General features: G+C 41.2%; 1 long non-coding RNA gene across 1 annotated transcript in view; it reads right to left on the bottom strand.

Moving 5' to 3' along the window:
• The window catches only part of LOC309374474, a 31,270-nt gene that overhangs the window by 12,941 nt on the left and 580 nt on the right, over positions 1-17,749 (bottom strand). The gene's annotated exons all lie outside the window — the stretch shown is intronic.

Here is a 17,749-nt window from a genome sequence, read left to right as displayed (position 1 = left end):
GCCCACTGATGGATTCTGCCAGCGATTGAGACAGCCACGGGTGAGTGGCTGTCCGGACAGAAAAGGTTCACTCAGGCAACCCAACCACGTGTTGGCACCGGCTTACGCACGAGCAACCCCTAGAACCATTACATCAATCAAATGTATTCTGCAGTCACAGACCTATTAAAAACAAAACATCCAAACTGTACAATTTTTAACATAAAATAAGTTAGAATTTATGATAATAAGGCTATGATGGACTTTTGATGACCAAATGGTCCTGGAATTAATAGTTACTGTTATGTATACGGCAAGGTGAATCTTTTGAGGTACTGAACATTCTCAATAAAATCATTGCAATTTTCTTATCTAGGTACCTTCCTTTAGTTCTGTATTTGATAGCCTGATCCTTAAACAATTCCTTGGAATGACATTCCGTTAATTTTACTAGGTTTACCTCTAAGTAACTGTGCTTTAAGACAGCATACTTAGAATAATTGTTGCCCTCTTTAATTACTTTCATCGGCATCAGGAAAGATGCAGATTATCTGGTGGGTGGGTGTTTCCATGAAGAGTCACTTATTTAAATTAATCAGATAACCCATCCCGCAGCAGAAATAAAGCAAGTAGTGTCTATATATGTCCACTAAACGTTCAGTAGTCTGTGTCATCTCTACTGTTTGTCCAGTTGCCTTTAGTGTGGAAATATCAGACATAGCAGTTCTCCCAGAGGGAATTCTACTATTTCCTGACTTAAGCTGAGTTAGGCACACTGTATGTCCTTTCTCAACATTTTCATATTTAGTCTTCTACTTTCTGTCAGTTGCTGGAAATACAGAGATGCACCATGATTTAAAAGAAACAAACCAAAGCCAATGGGAATAAAGCAGAGCCAAACTAACCAAGGCCAATGAGAAAAGTATAGTATTAGATGATTATAAATTTAGTTTGGGGACATAAAAAGTACCGTTTGATGTACCTAAAAGCTTTTGTTGGGGATTTTGTTGGATTCCAGTTCCCATCAGCTCCAGCCGGAATGGCCAATGATCAAGGGTGATGGGAGTTGTAGTCCAGCAAAATCTGGATGGCCATAGGCTCCCCATCCTAGCTATAAATTGAATAGCATACAACCTTCTGTTTTTATTTAAACAAAAATTACCAATAAATCCAGTATTAGAAACTGAGGTGCAATCAACTCTATCCTAAGCATATATTTCTATTACTTAAAAATAAAATAAGAATGTTATTGGATTGGGAGGTTGGTTTGGATGATGCCTTGGGGTCTCAGTCAAGCCTGTGATTTTATATCTCTATGACTGTAGTTTATAGTAGAAGGGACTGCTGAAGTGGTCAAACCAGTGCCTTTGCTAAGTTAATGGCCTTAGCCTGACTGACTGACTGACTAATGGCCTTAGATGGACAAGCGCCCTATCTGCATGACTAAAGAAGAAGAAGAAGAAGAGGAGTTTGGATTTGATATCCCGCTTTATCACTACCCGAAGGAGTCTCAAAGCGGCTAACATTCTCCTTTCCCTTCCTCCCCCACAACAAACACTCTGTGAGGTGAGTGGGGCTGAGAGACTTCAAAGAAGTGTGACTAGCCCAAGGTCACCCAGCAGCTGCATGTGGAGGAGCGGAGACGCGAACCCGGTTCATCAGATTACGAATCTACCGCTCTTAACCACTACACCACACTGGCTCTAAAGAATTGACCATGTTGCTGTAGGAACAACTAGCTTATGGTGCTTCCAGAAGAATGGGATAATTCCAGCCCTTCACCAGGCTCTAAGAAGGAGAACAATAGGCCAAAGTCTATTCTTTTGTTTTGTCCATTATGAACAGGAAGCTGGAAAGAGACATGGAAGTTTAATTTGCTGAATCCAAAGTTATGGCTTTGGGACCCATCTCCCCAACAGCTAATGGGGAAGCAAGATCTGTTGGAGTGTTAATGCTTTTAGTTCTTCTGTCTTTTGCTCAGGTTGTATATCTGTGCAAATAAAATAAAAAATCAGACACCCCTGCTTTGGGATTGAGGTGTGTGCAACAATTTAAAAACATTGAAAATGGAAACCATCAGCACTATAGCAACCCAAAGGGAGAGCAATGTATTATTAGGCCTTAGAAAGAGACCTCAAGGTTATTGCATGCAGAAACAGAAGAGAGTTATGGATCTAAAGAAACAGCACACTCATGCTAGTCATGCATCTGCAGACCCAGTACATAACCACTGTTATGGCTGTGACTTTGACTGGGCAGCTGGAGTTGGAGGGCGCTATCAGCTTTAGAATACTTTCCAACAAGCTGTACTCACACATGCTAAATAACTCTTGCAGTCCTCCGTTCACGCTAATTATAGATTGCTGATACTTGAATGGATCATGTATCTGGATAGGGAGGAGGCATGCATCTAGTTTAGATAAATAGTGGGCTTGGATAAATGAGGGAGGTAGTGCATGGCAGAAGGTAGAAGGCTCCAGCAACATTTTTTGGAAAATCCGTAACCTTCCTTGTCAATATTTGCTTCCTATTTGGTGAATATCCAGAAAAGTACAGAAAGGTAAAAGGACATTCAGGCAAGAAGCTTGACTAGAATACACACATTTTAAAAGGGAAAGTCTGCCAGGACCAGGACTATATTTAGTTTTTCTAATGTAGAAAACAGCTGTATTTTTTAAAGCAAGGTAATGTGTTGCATGAAGCGCCTGTGGCAAAGCCCACCAGTTCCTGGTGTTTATGGGTACCAGAGAAATGAAGATTTTACAGTCCAGGGGGGCATGATATTCAAAGCCAGTCGTTCCAGATATCTACTTTGTGTTTAGTGTGAGGTGCTGCAGTAGTGTTGGACTAGGCCCTGGGAGACCAGAATTCAAATCTCTACATAGCCATGAAGCTCACAGTCCCTCAGCCTAACCCAGCACATAAAGTTGTTGTGAGGTTAATATGGAGAGTGGGAAAACCATGTACTCCAGCTTGACCTCTTTGGAAGAAAGGTGGGATGTAAATGTAATAATAAATAACTATGTTTATTGAGTAGATGACTTCAGGCTTTCAGCAGGGACCTAAACTTCATCATAAGAAACTTTCATTGAAGAAACACCTCAGGGAAAATGGATTATTTTTGTTAATAAAAATAAGAATGCAGATCTATTTTCTATATTCTCCAGAAATCTGTAATGTTATAGTTGAAGCACGCTATCACTGAGTAAATTTTATTTCATTGAGTAATTAAATGCATCAAACTTTCCTTGCTTGTTTGTTTAATCATTTTTTATTCTTTAAAAAAAAATCTGGTTTGGCCTGGTTTATAAAAGAAATGCAAATTCCCCTGGCACTAAAAATAGTAATTTTGTTTATCAATTTTTTGTTCTGTTAAAATTTATCCATTCTTTTCTTTCTATGTTGGTATTAACTAACAGTCTAATAACTGGTGTTATGGGATGCACACATTCAGCTAAGACTTAATATTGAAATACATTTGAATATCTAAAAGTGTGACGGTGATTCTTGTTTAGTAATGTAATTAATTTTTTAGGAAACATTCTCTCAACTTACCTTTGATATTTATGCTACTGAATTACTTCTACAGCTTTAAGTTTAGAGAAAATATGCTGTAACATAACAGTTTTAACAGTATGTTAATGGTAAGTAAAAATTTATCAGTTTTAGAGTTAGACCCATAAGTAGTAGCAGTTGCCAGGGCATTACCACATTCACCTCTACATAGTTCCAAACTTATTTCAAGCATTGTGATATATGAAATATTGTGATGCTTAGCTGGTGATATATTGTGATGTTGAAAACCAGATACCGCCTACTACAGATAACATTTAACTGAATTACCATCTAGACTAAGCTTGTGTATATACCACGGGCAGTGCTATTTGTCTAGAAAAGGAGGTGCCAGAACTCACCATGAACGCCTCCTGTGTTCTCTCATAATAGCACAGGGCGCCCACCTAACAGGCGTTGGAAATGAGTTCCAGTGAGTTCCAGCTGAAAAGAAGCCCTGGGTTGCATACCACATTTGTCAGTGCGGGGATTTCTTTTTGTGCAATACAGTATTTCCCCCCTCATCTCCCTTCAAGCATCCCTTAAATTTGTTCTAGGGGTTCCCCTAACCTAAGGTTACCAGATTTTTCCCCCAATGAATCCGGGGAAACTTTTGAACTTCAATGGATTTTGTATGGGGACTGATTTGTAAATCCGGTGACTGTCCCCGGGAAACGGGGACATCTGGTAACCTTACCCTAACCATCCAGAGCAAATTTGGGGATTGTGTGGGGGTAGGGAGAACAGGGGAAAACCCTGCATATTCCTGTACTGTATGGTGTTGGACTAGACTAGATGATTCTCAGGGTTTCTTCCAACTCTTCAGTTCTATGATTCTGTGATTAAATGGTTCAGGTACTGACCTTGATGGGCGAGAGCCCAAGGTGTAGAAACTCAAGATGGAAACACAAGGTCTCGCCACCGCTCTGAGTGTCTCCTGATTCATGGGCAGAGGCTTGAGGCCCCTTTGTGCATACACACATGATTTACACTAACCATTGTATGACCTTTTAAATTAGCTTAGAGCAGGAATGGGGAACTTGCGACGCTCCTTATGTTGTTGGACTACAACTCCCATCATCCCTGGCCCTGTGGCTTGGACTGATGGAAGCTGGAGCCCATCAACATCTCAAGGGCCACAGGTTACTCATCCCTGCTTAGAAACTGAGCACTACCTCTTCTGGTGGGTAGCTCATCCAGCCTCCCCACCCACCCCAAGGTGTAATACGCTAACAAGACACCACTAGATTATTTAACTGTTGGCATCTTTTAAATGTGTTTTCTTTAGTTCTGCACTCCTCTCTAAAACTAGTATGAAAAAAGCAAATGCTGTTTTTAGTAGCAAATAGCTATGCTTTTGAAGCAAAACTTCCTTCCCCGTCCATTACATGATCAAGAATGTAATGTGCTTTCCCTCCCAAACACACAAACCGGGGAAATATGAATGCTATTTATGCTCTCATTACAAAACAAGATATTATCTTGCTATTATATACACCAAACTAAAGTACATCTGTCTCTTTCCATGAAATCTAGCGCTCCAGGTTTGTTTTTTTCCCCCCTTCAGAGGTGAAAGAAAGCCAATTTTGCCCCCCGCAGGAATCTTTGAAAGTGCATTTGGAACATTATTCAAAATGTCTATGCTTTTAAAAAACATACTCATGGTATAATTACAGTGATTGAGAATGCTATTTTAAAAAAGAGGCATTTACATTTGTCTCTGATACCTTACTCTCAGTAGGTTTTGTTAGATATTTATGAAGTTCTTAAAGGAAACAGATTTACCTGCTGACTCAGTCAAAAGCAAAAGTGCAACTATTATAAGAATTCCTAAACCTGCTGTGGTTTCTATGTTTTTTATGTTTTTTTACCCTTTACAAAAATGTTTAAGAAGAAAGTGCAACATTTGAGGATAGAAGGTTCCTCAAGGCCAGAAAAAGTCCGCAGTTCTTTCAACAGCCATGTTGGGATCCTCTGGGTAATAATAAAGAAACAGAGGCAGGGAAATATAGCACAGTGCTCTCCCTTTTCCCGGAGTATCAATGGAACAGGGTTTGGATGCAGTGGGGGTGGGTCGGTGGGTGGAAGAGCGATGGCTATGTGGGCGAATGCAAGCAAGGCCCAAACACCATATTTTTGTGCCTAGTACAAACTTGTAACACAGGCTGCCTCCCCCACACATACTATGTTCCTATTGCACGTATACAACCTCATGAGTCATGAAAGAAAAGTTTCTATTTTAATTCTGAAATTACATTTTTGACGTTTCTTAAAATACACCATGGTTCATCCTACTTTTGCTATTTTTGTTTGACATAACATTGAGCACGAAGAGTCCTGTAGTTACTTTTTATTAGTCCTTATAAAGGTATTTCCTTACTGGATGTCTAAAAACAAAAAACAAAACGTAACCAGCACAGTGACAAAAGATGGTATTCAATGCTAGTCCAATTCAGAGTAGACCCACTGAAGTTAATAAACATAACTGACATAGTTTCATTAATTTGAATGGGTCTACTCAGGCATTCTAAAACAGACCAATCTATTTTAAAGCTTTCTTTTTCTGATCTTCTTCACTGCAAAACAAACTTCTCTTTGAAAGTTCTTGTTCAATAGCTAGGTAGCCCCATAGCGAAAAGGCTGTGCTTGCCCCATAGTAAAAACCCTTCTATTTTTGATGAGTGCAAGTTATAAATACTACCTGTAGCACTGGCTCACGCTGTCTTAAGGTAAGCATCAATGTTCTCAGTTGCAATACAGTCATACCTCTGTTTACGTAAACTTCAGGATGTGCACGCGGCAAACCCGGAAGTATTTTACCAGGTTTCGCCACATGCGCAGAAGCAAAATGGTTTTTGACCTTCTAGGGGGACAGTGGACATGATTTTCTCTGCTCAACAGCTTCAAGAAAAATGTAGAGAGCAAAACCAACCCCTGTATATGGCATTTATTTACCAGACTAAGGCCTTTGACACTGTAAATTGCAATGCCCTGTGGACTGTCCTTCTGAAAATTGGTTGCCCAGATAAATTTGTGAGCATCCTTTGGCTCCTCCATGATAATATGACAGCAACAACCACAGACAACAATGACTCTCAAAGTGAACCTTTCACAGTGGGATCAGGTGTTAAACAGGGTTGTGTTATCGTCCCCAATCTATTTATTATTTTCATTGCTGTGATCCTACACATTGTAAAAGGGAAACTCCTTACCAGGGTAGAAATCGTATATTGAACAGATGGAAAGCTCTTTAATCTGAGTAGGCTGAAAGCAAAGAGTAAGGTTGTGATGACTTCTGTCATAGAGCTTCAGTATGCTGATGACAACATAGTGTGTGCACAATCAGAGGATGACCTCCAAACCATCCTAAATATATTCGCAGAAGCTGATGAAAAGCTTGGCTTATCACTCAACATCCAAAAAACCAAAGTGCTGCACCAACAAGCACAAAACAACCCCTCTGCAACTCAATGGTGTAACGTTGGAAAGTGTCAATCACTGAGCATTTATATTTTCACAGGGGCCAATATTGATGCTGAAATCCAACATCGCCTGAGCTCTGCAAGGGCAGTTTTCTTCCTATTGAAATGCAGAGTGTTTGAGGACTGGGACATTCAAAGGGAAACCAAAATGCTTGTTTACTTTAGCTGAGATTCCTGCATTGCAGGGGGTTGGACTAGATGACCCTTGGGTCCCTTCCAACTCTATAATTCTCTGATTCTGTTATTTCAAACTGGAAGTTGATATAACTAAATAACACTCCATTTAGTAGTTCCTCATCAAGAAGCAGTTGTTGATAAGCTCGACTACTATGAAGGCTATGTACACATCCTATACCTTTAAAGTCCTTTTTGAAGGAGTTATGGACACTGTAGTTTACCCCTCACATAGTTACAATTCCCATAAACCCTTAACAGACAACAGTGCCCAAAATTCTTTGAGGGAAAGAATGCACTTCCAGTGTGCTTTAAAGGTATATTGTGTATGAAGCTATAGTTTGGAGAACACTGTCTACTCAGTTAAGAAGGCAAATAATTTTGGGACAGGGAATATAAATTCAGCTTTGTGATCTTGAATGGCAGTCCCTCAGTAATCTCTGCAAACCTTTACAAATTTATTTCCCTTAACCACTGGTGCAATCTGAGTGGTCTAGTGAGAAAACCAGACTGGTTCCAGAATACCTTCTTTCTCCAGATACTATATCTCTTGCTACTTCATTGTACAGTCTCATGCAGCACTAGTAGGAACTGAACAAAAACTGAAGATCTACATCTGGACTCATGTGGATCTTGGCTCCCACCCCATCTAGTATTCCCAGTACTGGAGTAAAGATCTGCTTGCTCCAAGAGTTCTTCCAATGACCTCAAGCAGAGTAAACAAATGTGCTGCCAATCCAATCTCAATTCTTGTAGCCAGTTCTAGCCCATCAAGGTTAGACCTTTTCCTTGCATCACCCACAAAAGTACATTCTTATATGTATGTCACTGGCAGGAATACCCTGCTGCTCAGGAGAATAGTCTCCCATATTGGTTGTGAATGGTGATCACTCAACATTTACAGGTAAAAGGTAAAGGGATAGACTCTTACTGTGTCATCCTGACTTTCCTCAGTGTGCATCTCCATCAGCTTTCCCCCCACCCCATCACTAACATTGTTGATTCACTAGTTAATTGTAGGCTGTTCACTAAGTACATCATTGCATTAAGCATTCCTTGTGGTGACATTGCCAGAAAACTGTTGGTCAACCTTTATGGGACACTCTAGACCAAGCATGGCCAAACTTGGCACTGCATATGTTTTGGGACTACAATTCCCATCATCCCTGACCACTGGTCCTGTTAGCTAGGGATCATGGGAATTGTCGGCCAAAAAACCTCTGGAGGGCTGAGGTTGAGGAAGCCTGTCCTAGATGGATCAGGGAAGACCTGTGTACGTGTGTTCCGGCAACTTCCATGTTGGCCACCTTTGTGCCTCTCCACATATGCTGACCACTCACTCTCTCAAACAATGCATCACCAAGCTTGGTATAGTTTTATCCTAAGTCACCAGTGGAATGAGTTGGAAGACACCCAGCATAAGAGGGTGAAAATGATATTGGAAACAGGGCAGGGTCTGGCTGGACAAAAGTAGAACTATAAAGATGGAAAGTGAAACTAGACAATATGACACCTTTGACCCCTACGGATTCTTACTCCCTGGGCAGGGAGCACCCACAGATTTCTAAGTGCCAGCAACAGTTACTCCCTGTGACCTAAGACTTTCTTACATGGTTACTCATTTGAACAAAGCCTATCTCCTAGTTTTCAGTTACAGTCAAATAGCATATTAGACGGGAATCATCTGTCTAGATCAGGGGTGTCAAACTCAAATTCATTGGGGGCCACATCAGCAGTTTGGTCACCCTCAAAGGGCCGGTTGTATCTGTAGGACTATGTGTCCACTCTTTATTATCATAAATTATTGTCACTGCATTCAGTTATTACTGTTTTTTGTAATAATGTAAGTAATAACTAGCTCTGAAAGCAGAAACATAGTCAGAATAATGGCAAGTAGATATTCAAATGTACAATTATTGTACAATTATTGTCTCCATTAATCACAAACATGTATTCACTTTCCATCTCTCCTGAAATTGCCTTCCCTCTGCATCAACTTTTCTTTTCTTGGACATTTTTGGGTTATTTGATTGTAGTTTATGGTCCCTATACTACTGTAAAGTGACACGGAAGTGGTCAGTATATCCAAAGTTTACCGCTCAGACTTTTAAGCAGAATAATAAGCAGACACCCCCCCAATAAGCAGACCCCCCCCCCACATACATCATATGTACTTACAGTACAGGAGAGAAGGGTTCAGGCAGCCGTTGGATCTGTCACATCACAGGATGGCATGCGCTCAATATAAAAACAAGTGGAGGTTTCCTGAATGCATGTAAAGTGGAGGTTTCAGGTGTAGAACGGCTGGCGCCACTAGAGGGCAGACGTTCTCTGGCTTGTAGGCTGCCGCGCATGCACTGAAGAGGTGGCTTTCTTGTGTAAAAAAAAAAGCGAGAATAAAAGGTGAAGGCTGGCGGCCGGCGGCGGCTACACGGGCCACATGACGAGGTCTGGCGGGCCGAATTTGGCCCATGGGCCTTGTGTTTGACACCCGTGGTCTAGATTGTACAATTTTGAACTTCAGATGGAGATTCAGTTGGAGAACTGAATGTAGTATATACAGTAAATATATATAAACTCTCTGCACGTAGAAAACTATATTGTTGTAAGTTTGAGGGTTCTATACGCCTGCGTTTAGTAAATGTTGGGATTTAATTATAACTTTAATCTTAAAACGAGATGTCAGATCTATATGTCTTTTAAAAACATTAATATTTTTATTTTTAAAAAATCTCAATAATAAAGAAATAAAGTGATACAGAGAAAAAAAGAAGGGAAGTGAGGGGGGAGAACAAAGATGTGTATAAGAAAGAGAAAAAATATATACACAAAAATGCAATGTAATATACTCCCTTACATTCTTCTACAAATTGATAAAGTGTTATTATCCTAATACATATGTAGATGTTAATAGCCTACTACATTCTTTATAAACCCATGTTCTTTATATCCTAAACTCCTAGCGAAACCTTATAGCAAATGTTACATTCTGTAAGAATGTGCACTGTTCTGCATTTCTGATTTACAAAGTGTATAATATGTGCAGTGATTCACATAGGAACGAGGAATGCTTAAGTGAGGCTCATTAAGGCATGGCAATATGAAGCCCATAGTAACTTCTTTTCCTGGAAATCTTATATGTCAGCATTAGCTGAGATTCTGGCTCTGAGTAAAGGTTAGATTTCTCTTTATTCTGTATTTTCATTATGGTTAATATTTAAGCCCTGCCGCTGGTGTGCTCAGCAGAACAGTTGGTCCTTGTACGTCTATAAATGGCAGAGGGAGGGAGGGAGAGAGCTCTGGGTCTGTTAGAGCATGTCTGTCAGCTGTTTGAACAAGGCAAGCACCTTGATGCTGCTGGCCTTGGAGCGTGTGCAGTTCCACAGCTCTCATGCTATTTATTTATACCAGCTTTGTGATTGGTCGAGGCTGCCGTCCTCCCTGCATCCTCTAGTGACTGCTGCTGACAGGGGTATCTCTCCTCAACTGAGATTACCGTGTATGACCTACTTTGAAAATGGTGTGAACCAAGGTTCACAAATTACCTTGGAGGGATGCCACGGAGCTGGTGTGCAAAGAGAAGTCATCCAGGAGGCGTCGCCAGAACAAAATAAAACAACACACACACACACACACACTGCTCTGTGTCCTTCCAGATGCAATGTGTGCATTCTTTTTCACGGGGCCTTGGTTTGACAACCTATTATCTCTGTGTTATCCTTGCAGCACATTGATTTACTGTGCAGCCCTGCAAAATTAGCCGGCCTCATGCCTAGACGACACAGGTCCTCTCCATAAAGCCAAAATACTAATACTGTACAAATGACTACAGGATTTCAGGCTCAGCTGCCTACCTATCTGTGGCAGTAGCTGTGCTACGTTAGTGGTATCTGGTGCAATCACTCAAATCAATATTATAACACAGTCCATCTGTTTGCCTAATTGTGTGTCCTGCTCTGTGTTGCTGAGATTTTCCTGTCTATCAGAAAAGAGCACTTGGATATCTTGCTTGCTCCAAAGTGATTGTATTTTCCTGTTTTCTTTGTGAATTTTATTGGCTTCTGCAGACGGTTTGCGTCGAGTTTAAGGGTGATGTGAGTTTCCTTAGAGCAGCAAATCAACTTTAGCAAAGAAACTTCTCTCTCTTCCCCTTTTCTGTGTCTTAACACATTTCATACAGAACATGGCAACCGTTTGTGTTTGCTATCTGATCAGATAATTATCATAAGCTACAAGGTAAAGTGGTTGTATTTGTAAAGGGCAGCGATGCTGTACATCAAGAGAATTAACAAGCTTGCATGTCAAGCTGCTTTTCATAGAGAGAGAAAAATCCTTTCTTGTCTATAGGTCAAAAACATCATAATAAATTAACAATGCAAATATATTTTCATTTATATCCTTACAACATTAAAATATGCCATGGCATTTTGAGCCTTTCTGAAGATTTTGTTCTAGAAATAAATTACATTCAAGACTTAAAACAATAATTTGCATTTGCGCAGTGAGTATCCAAAGAAATTCATATTCATTACCTCAGTAATCTTTATGATAATCCTATATAGTAGCTCAGTATTAGATTTCTCATATTGCAGATGGGAATGAGGGGGCTGAAGGTTGTTTTTATGTTTTAAAAAAGGTTTATATACCTTGCTTTCCCACTAAGGAGTTCAAGATACATACATCATTAGATAAAGTGTGCCACCTTCCCATAATTCAAACCATGTTCAAGGAAGATTGCAGCATGCAAAGAAACACATAACTGCAACATAACAAACATAGTAATAATAACTAAAACTTGTAAAAAATATGCAACCAAGCTGAACAGTTTCCATATAAGGCACATCCAGATCTAAAGTAAATATATAAAAAACAATCCTTCCAGCAAAAATCCCCAAACAACATCCTAGTTCAAGGGGCTGTTTAGCAGACTCAGCTTTTGTAGCTGGAGTCAGTCAGGGCCCTGCCAGGACTTACAGCCAGGATGGTATATGGTGTTAGGAGCGCCCTACTCTCGTGTAGGAGCCTGGTAGAGACACATGCCCAACTGGCATATTCTCTCCCTCCTGGTCGATCGTTCTGGAGCTACAAAAGCATTCTTCTGCTCGAACATTACAGCGACTGATGCCAAAAGGCATCAGCACACTTAGGGATCCACAGAGTGTTCGCAATTTGCGTAACAAAACCAATAGCACAGAATTTTGGCTAATCTACTTTATTTACATATAATACACTTGGAGCATTCTGACTTAGCTCCTGCCTCTTTCTCATCAGACAGCAAAAAGAGAAAAGAACAAAGGACAATAGTCCCACTTCATGGAACACAGTAACACAAACATCCTGTCATGAAATGGTGATAAAATCTCATTCACAGCCGAATAAGATGGTGAGAGTTTCATACAGGAACACCTTGCAGATTGAGGGAGAAATTCAACATAGTGCCATAGCAGTCGATCTGTCAGTGCAAACTTTTCAGCTTGCCAGATGGAATGATCCCCTCTCCTGCCTCCAAGCGCTGTCACGGGGGTTCTCCCAACCCTCCCAGAGCTCATTTTTGAAGGTGCAAGGAGAGGAGCAGGTGGGGGAAGCCACATTGTGCTGACTGGCTTCTGCTAATGGGACTCATTTGTTGAATCCAGTCGGACTGCCCAATAGGGGGGCATTTCCAGTCATTAGCTGCCACTGGAAAAAATATCAGCTGGTCAGCCGTGACCATTAGCAAGCAATCCTCTTAAGTGAAAGATCATCACTGGAAACCATTTGGAGGCCAATGACAAACTCCCTGTGAACATCCATTTAGTAGCATGCTCACAGTGCATTTATAGAGGTAAGCATTTGAGGTGGTTTAAAAATAGGGGAAGCTGAGACAAAAGACCTTTAATAATTCTACAATTGGAGGGTTATCTGTTTCAGACAGTATTGACACTACCATGTCAGGGACAGTGCCTTTGCCAGTTTGCTAAACAGCTAAAAGCCTCGCAGAGGTCATTGGAGAAGGGAGGGGAGGATATGAAACAGGAGCTTGGCTTCGGATGGTCTGTCTCATTAAGCGACTGGCCCAGGATCAAGAGGGCTTTGCTGTCACTGGCTGACCAGTCTCCAATACAACTTGCTGAGACACTCTTCTGCAATGTATTCTAGCTGAACAGATGTAATAATATAAATTGCCACTCTGTTGACAGCTTGGCCTGGCAGGGTCATTCATAAGTCTCAGGCGGCAGGGTACGTTTTAATGAAAATTGTTTGTTGAAGGTTTTATATATATCTATATATCTATATACAGTGGTACCTCGGGTTACATACGCTTCAGGTTACAGACTCCGCTAACCCAGAAATAGTACCTCGGATTAAGAACTTTGCTTCAGGATAAGGACAGAAATCATGCTCTGGCGGCGCGGCAACAGCAGGAGGCCCCATTAGCTAAAGTGGTGCTTCAGGTTAAGAACAGTTTGAGGTTAAGAATGGACCTCCAGAACGAATTAAGTACTTAACCCGAGGTACCACTGTATATATATATATATATATATATTAAAAATCACAGGAAAATGGGGAGACAGTAAATAAAGGGATACTTTTTATTCTCCAACTTCAGTTAGTGAAAAGTGTGGAAGTTTTCAAGGTGGAAGATTCTATGAACAATGCAAGTTCATAGAACTGTAGAGCTGGAAGGGACCACAAGGATCATCTAGTCCAACCCCCTGCAATGCGGGAATATTGTGCCCAATGTGGGGCTCGAACCCATGACCTTGGGATTAACAGTCTCATGCTCTACTGACTGAGCTATCCCAGGGTGTGGGTTCATATAAGAACAGAAAGAAGAGTCCCACAGGATCAGGACAAAGACCCATCTAGTCCAGGATTTTGTTCTCACAGTGATCAGCCATGTGTCCATGGGAACCCCGCTAGTAGAATCCGAGTGTAACGGCATTCTCTTGAACTGTAGTAAATGGTATTCAGAAGCATACTGCTTTTGACAGTGGAGGTGGATCACAGCATCATGGCTAGAACCATATACACTTATACAGTATAGCTGTATCCTTCATGAATTTAACTAACCCCCTTTTAAAACCACCCAATTTGGTGACTGTCACTACCTCTTACGGTAGCAGTCCTCAGAGTTTAACTGTGTGAAGAAATGCTTTCTTTTTTCTGTCCTGCATCTTCTGAGAAACCCACGCTTGCAATCACATCTAGAGCACGCTGTTTTACAACCTAAGAAATAAACATGGAACCAAGTATACCGGGAGAATACTGTATAGGGAAAGAAACCAGTACTGGACAGGTTGAATGAGGAGATTCACTGGGACCTTCCAAAGAAAACAGAAGCCCCAGAGTAGATTTAGGGGATGCATGTGGGGAAGGAGAGGGACGTGGGTGGTGCTGTGGGTTAAATCACAGAGCCTAGGACTTGCTGATTAGAAGGTCGGCGGTTCGAATCCCCGCGACGGGGTGAGCTTCTATTTCTCGGTCCCTGCTCCTGCCAACCTAGCAGTTCGAAAGCATGTCAAAGTGCAAGTAGATAAATAGGTACTGCTCCGACGGGAAGGTAAACAATGTTTCTGTGTGCTGCTCTGCTTCGCCAGAAGTGGCTTAGTCATGCTGTACGCCGGCTTCCTTGGCCAATAAAGTGAGATGAGTGCCACAACCCCAGAGTCGATCACGACTGGACCTAATGGTCAGGGGCCCCTTTACCTTTTACTGTGGGGAAGGAGAGGAAGGCGAGTCTCATTGTGCAAGCGTAAATCCTTATACTAATAGGATGCTAGCTTGGTGCTGCATTGGATACAAGCCAGTGTGCCTAAAGTGATGTGATGTCTGTACCAATTATGGGAAAAGCTTCCAACTTACCTTGTTTTGTGTCTGGTAAGTGAAGGGCAGCAACCTTCTATTTTTGGGCAAAAGATTCCTGCGTTGCAGCGGGTTGGAGTATATGACCCCCATGGTCCCTTCCAACTCTATGATTCTATGAATATATATATAGGGTAACAATTATGGCTTTAAGTGGAAGGGCTGTAGCTCATATCCACAGCATATGCTTCACATGTTGTTGCTATTTAGTCGTTTAGTTGTGTCCGACTCTTCATGACCCCATGGACCAGGCACTCTTGTCTTCCACTGCCTCCCGCAGTTTGGTCAAACTCACGTTAGTAGCTTCGAGAACACTGTTCCAAATTCATACCTTGGTATTTCCAGATATGGTATCTCCTGTCTTATGACCTGGAGACCATGCCAGCATTAATGAGCTAGATGGCAGTTCACCATTGTCTATTTTTCTGACAAAATATGGCCCATTATTCTGAAAAAAACACTATTTCTTTGCCGGGGGGGGGGGAATCACTTCGGCTACAAAATGATTCTTAAGAAAATATGCTACTTTGAACTCTTCCAAAGAAACTGCCCATTTTGGTTTGGGAAACTGTCTTTACTATACATCCAGGCTGAGATTGTGTACCCTGAGCTCTGAGGTGCTGGAGATTCCAGAAGTTTATAAATATTCTTAGAAACATCACAGCAAGATGTTCTGATATAACTGGCAGGCCAATTTATGTTACCCTGATGGAGAGTTGATGGCAAAAGCAGATCTTGTTAGGCATACCCATCTAAAGAAATCTGATTCTCTGATTGGAACCAGTTTTCAAAGGAATTAAACTTTGCAATGATTCAATAGATTTATATTTCCACAGTGGCTTGCATGGATTTTTTAATACCAGATTTTTTAATACTGCGATCATTTCCATGGCGCCTTATCTCCTGCAGCCTACCCCATTTACTTTCCTAATTGTCACAGCTCAGAAACAAGCAACGCTGATAGCTTCGAAGCAAAGAAAATATCCCATGGTTCTGGCAGCTGATGGGAAGTTAAAAAAATAAGTAATCCCAAAGGAAGGGCAAGATCTGTCAGAGGAGGAGAAGGAGGAACCGGAAGTGAGAAGAGCTTGAGCAAGAATTTGGAGAAGGGACCTGTTGCGGTACTGCCAGACCATTCACAAGGGGAGGGGAAGCGCTTGAGTCAGTCTCTGCTCTGGCATGCACGCCCCCCCCCCGTGATATTTCCATGGTAACCAAAGAGGTGGCTGGCAAACCAGCATGGCCAGTCTAAGTAAAGGGAGAGTTAGAGGGTTGGATCAAGGTCCTGGCACCAAGGATTGCACTGGTGTAAACAGACCCAGCCACCCCACCCCACCCCAATAGAAGTTCACAATTGAAAGCACAGTCTTCTCACTTGGGATGAGAATCACATGAATGACTGGTCCCACCCATCTCAGTTAAAAGTGGAGTGGGAGAGACATGTCAGGTGTTGAGACAACATCTATAGCTACTTCTTAGTCATGTGTCTTAGAGCTCTGCTGCAGACTTATGAATCATGTATCCTGTACTGTGGGGCTAAAGCTTAGACCACATGCTGACTACTTGAATAAAGTTTTCAGGTTTCCTTAAGCTGATAGTCGGTACTGTATTTGAGAGCTGCAGCCAGAACAAGCACACTTCTGCACACTTCAGTAGGTTAATGTGTGTCACAGAATCAATTGTTAGCTATTTCTGATTTTTAAAAAAATATGCCTCACATAAATAGTTGAAGATAAATCTTCCTACTTGTCAGGCTGGCAACCTTTGAACAAGTATTATTTATAAACTCCTCCAGACAGCGTCTGCATGAAGTCCCCATACCTCTCACCTTTGCAGTCAAGATAGAACTAGCAGTATAACCAACCAACTCCCAACTGTTACCGGTAATTTCCAACTGCCAGTTGTCAACTACCAACTTCCAACTGCCACCTCCATTACTCAGCGCCATCTATTCTTTGTGAAATACATTCCCAATGAAATTACATTACAAATACTAACATCAGTCACCGTAATCCAACAGCAGCTTGTGCCCCCAAAATGTGGCACACTTTCCCCACACTTTTCCTGATCCCACCTTGATATTTATCCAATGAAATCTGAACCTTCATTTCCAACATACCAGCCACAAACTTTTGCTATCAATGAGATTTGTGTTGAATTAACTGGGCAGTCCAGTATAATGTTATAGTTCCTTTGTGCAAATAAATGCATGGGGTTGTGGAAAGCAAAATAAATTTTTATTTTCAAGATTAATTTTAAAACCCAACTACAAATGCACTAATCCTTCTATCTCCAAAGTTAAGCTTCTGCCATGAGACAGCACTTCTTGTTATTTTCCCTTAGACCCAAAACGCAATATATTGATGTACTACATCAACACTATAGTGTTCCTTGGCTTTAGTGAAATTCTTCATGATATCCTGTCAGAACTGATACAAGAGTGCCCAAGCCACAACCCACACCAGATCAGAGAAACCACCAAAATGTACCAAGCACTCTAAATGACAAAAAAAGCGAAGCAAGCATCAGATAGAAACTGAACATAGCCTGAAAGAAATAATCTAAACCGGAACTTGACTCAAAACTTAAAATAATACAAAAGATGTACACTGAATATGAGACTACAAGCTGGAAAACTGGGGGGAGATACAATACAATACAATACAACAACACAACACAACACAATGTTTCTTGCAAACTGCCTCTGGTTAACTCAT

This window comes from Podarcis melisellensis (genome assembly GCF_964234715.1).
Source record: "Podarcis melisellensis genome assembly, chromosome: 7".
Taxonomy (NCBI): domain Eukaryota; kingdom Metazoa; phylum Chordata; class Lepidosauria; order Squamata; family Lacertidae; genus Podarcis; species Podarcis melisellensis.
The sequence above is the reverse complement of the archived record's forward strand: the minus strand, read 5'-3'. Positions and strand labels throughout refer to the sequence as shown.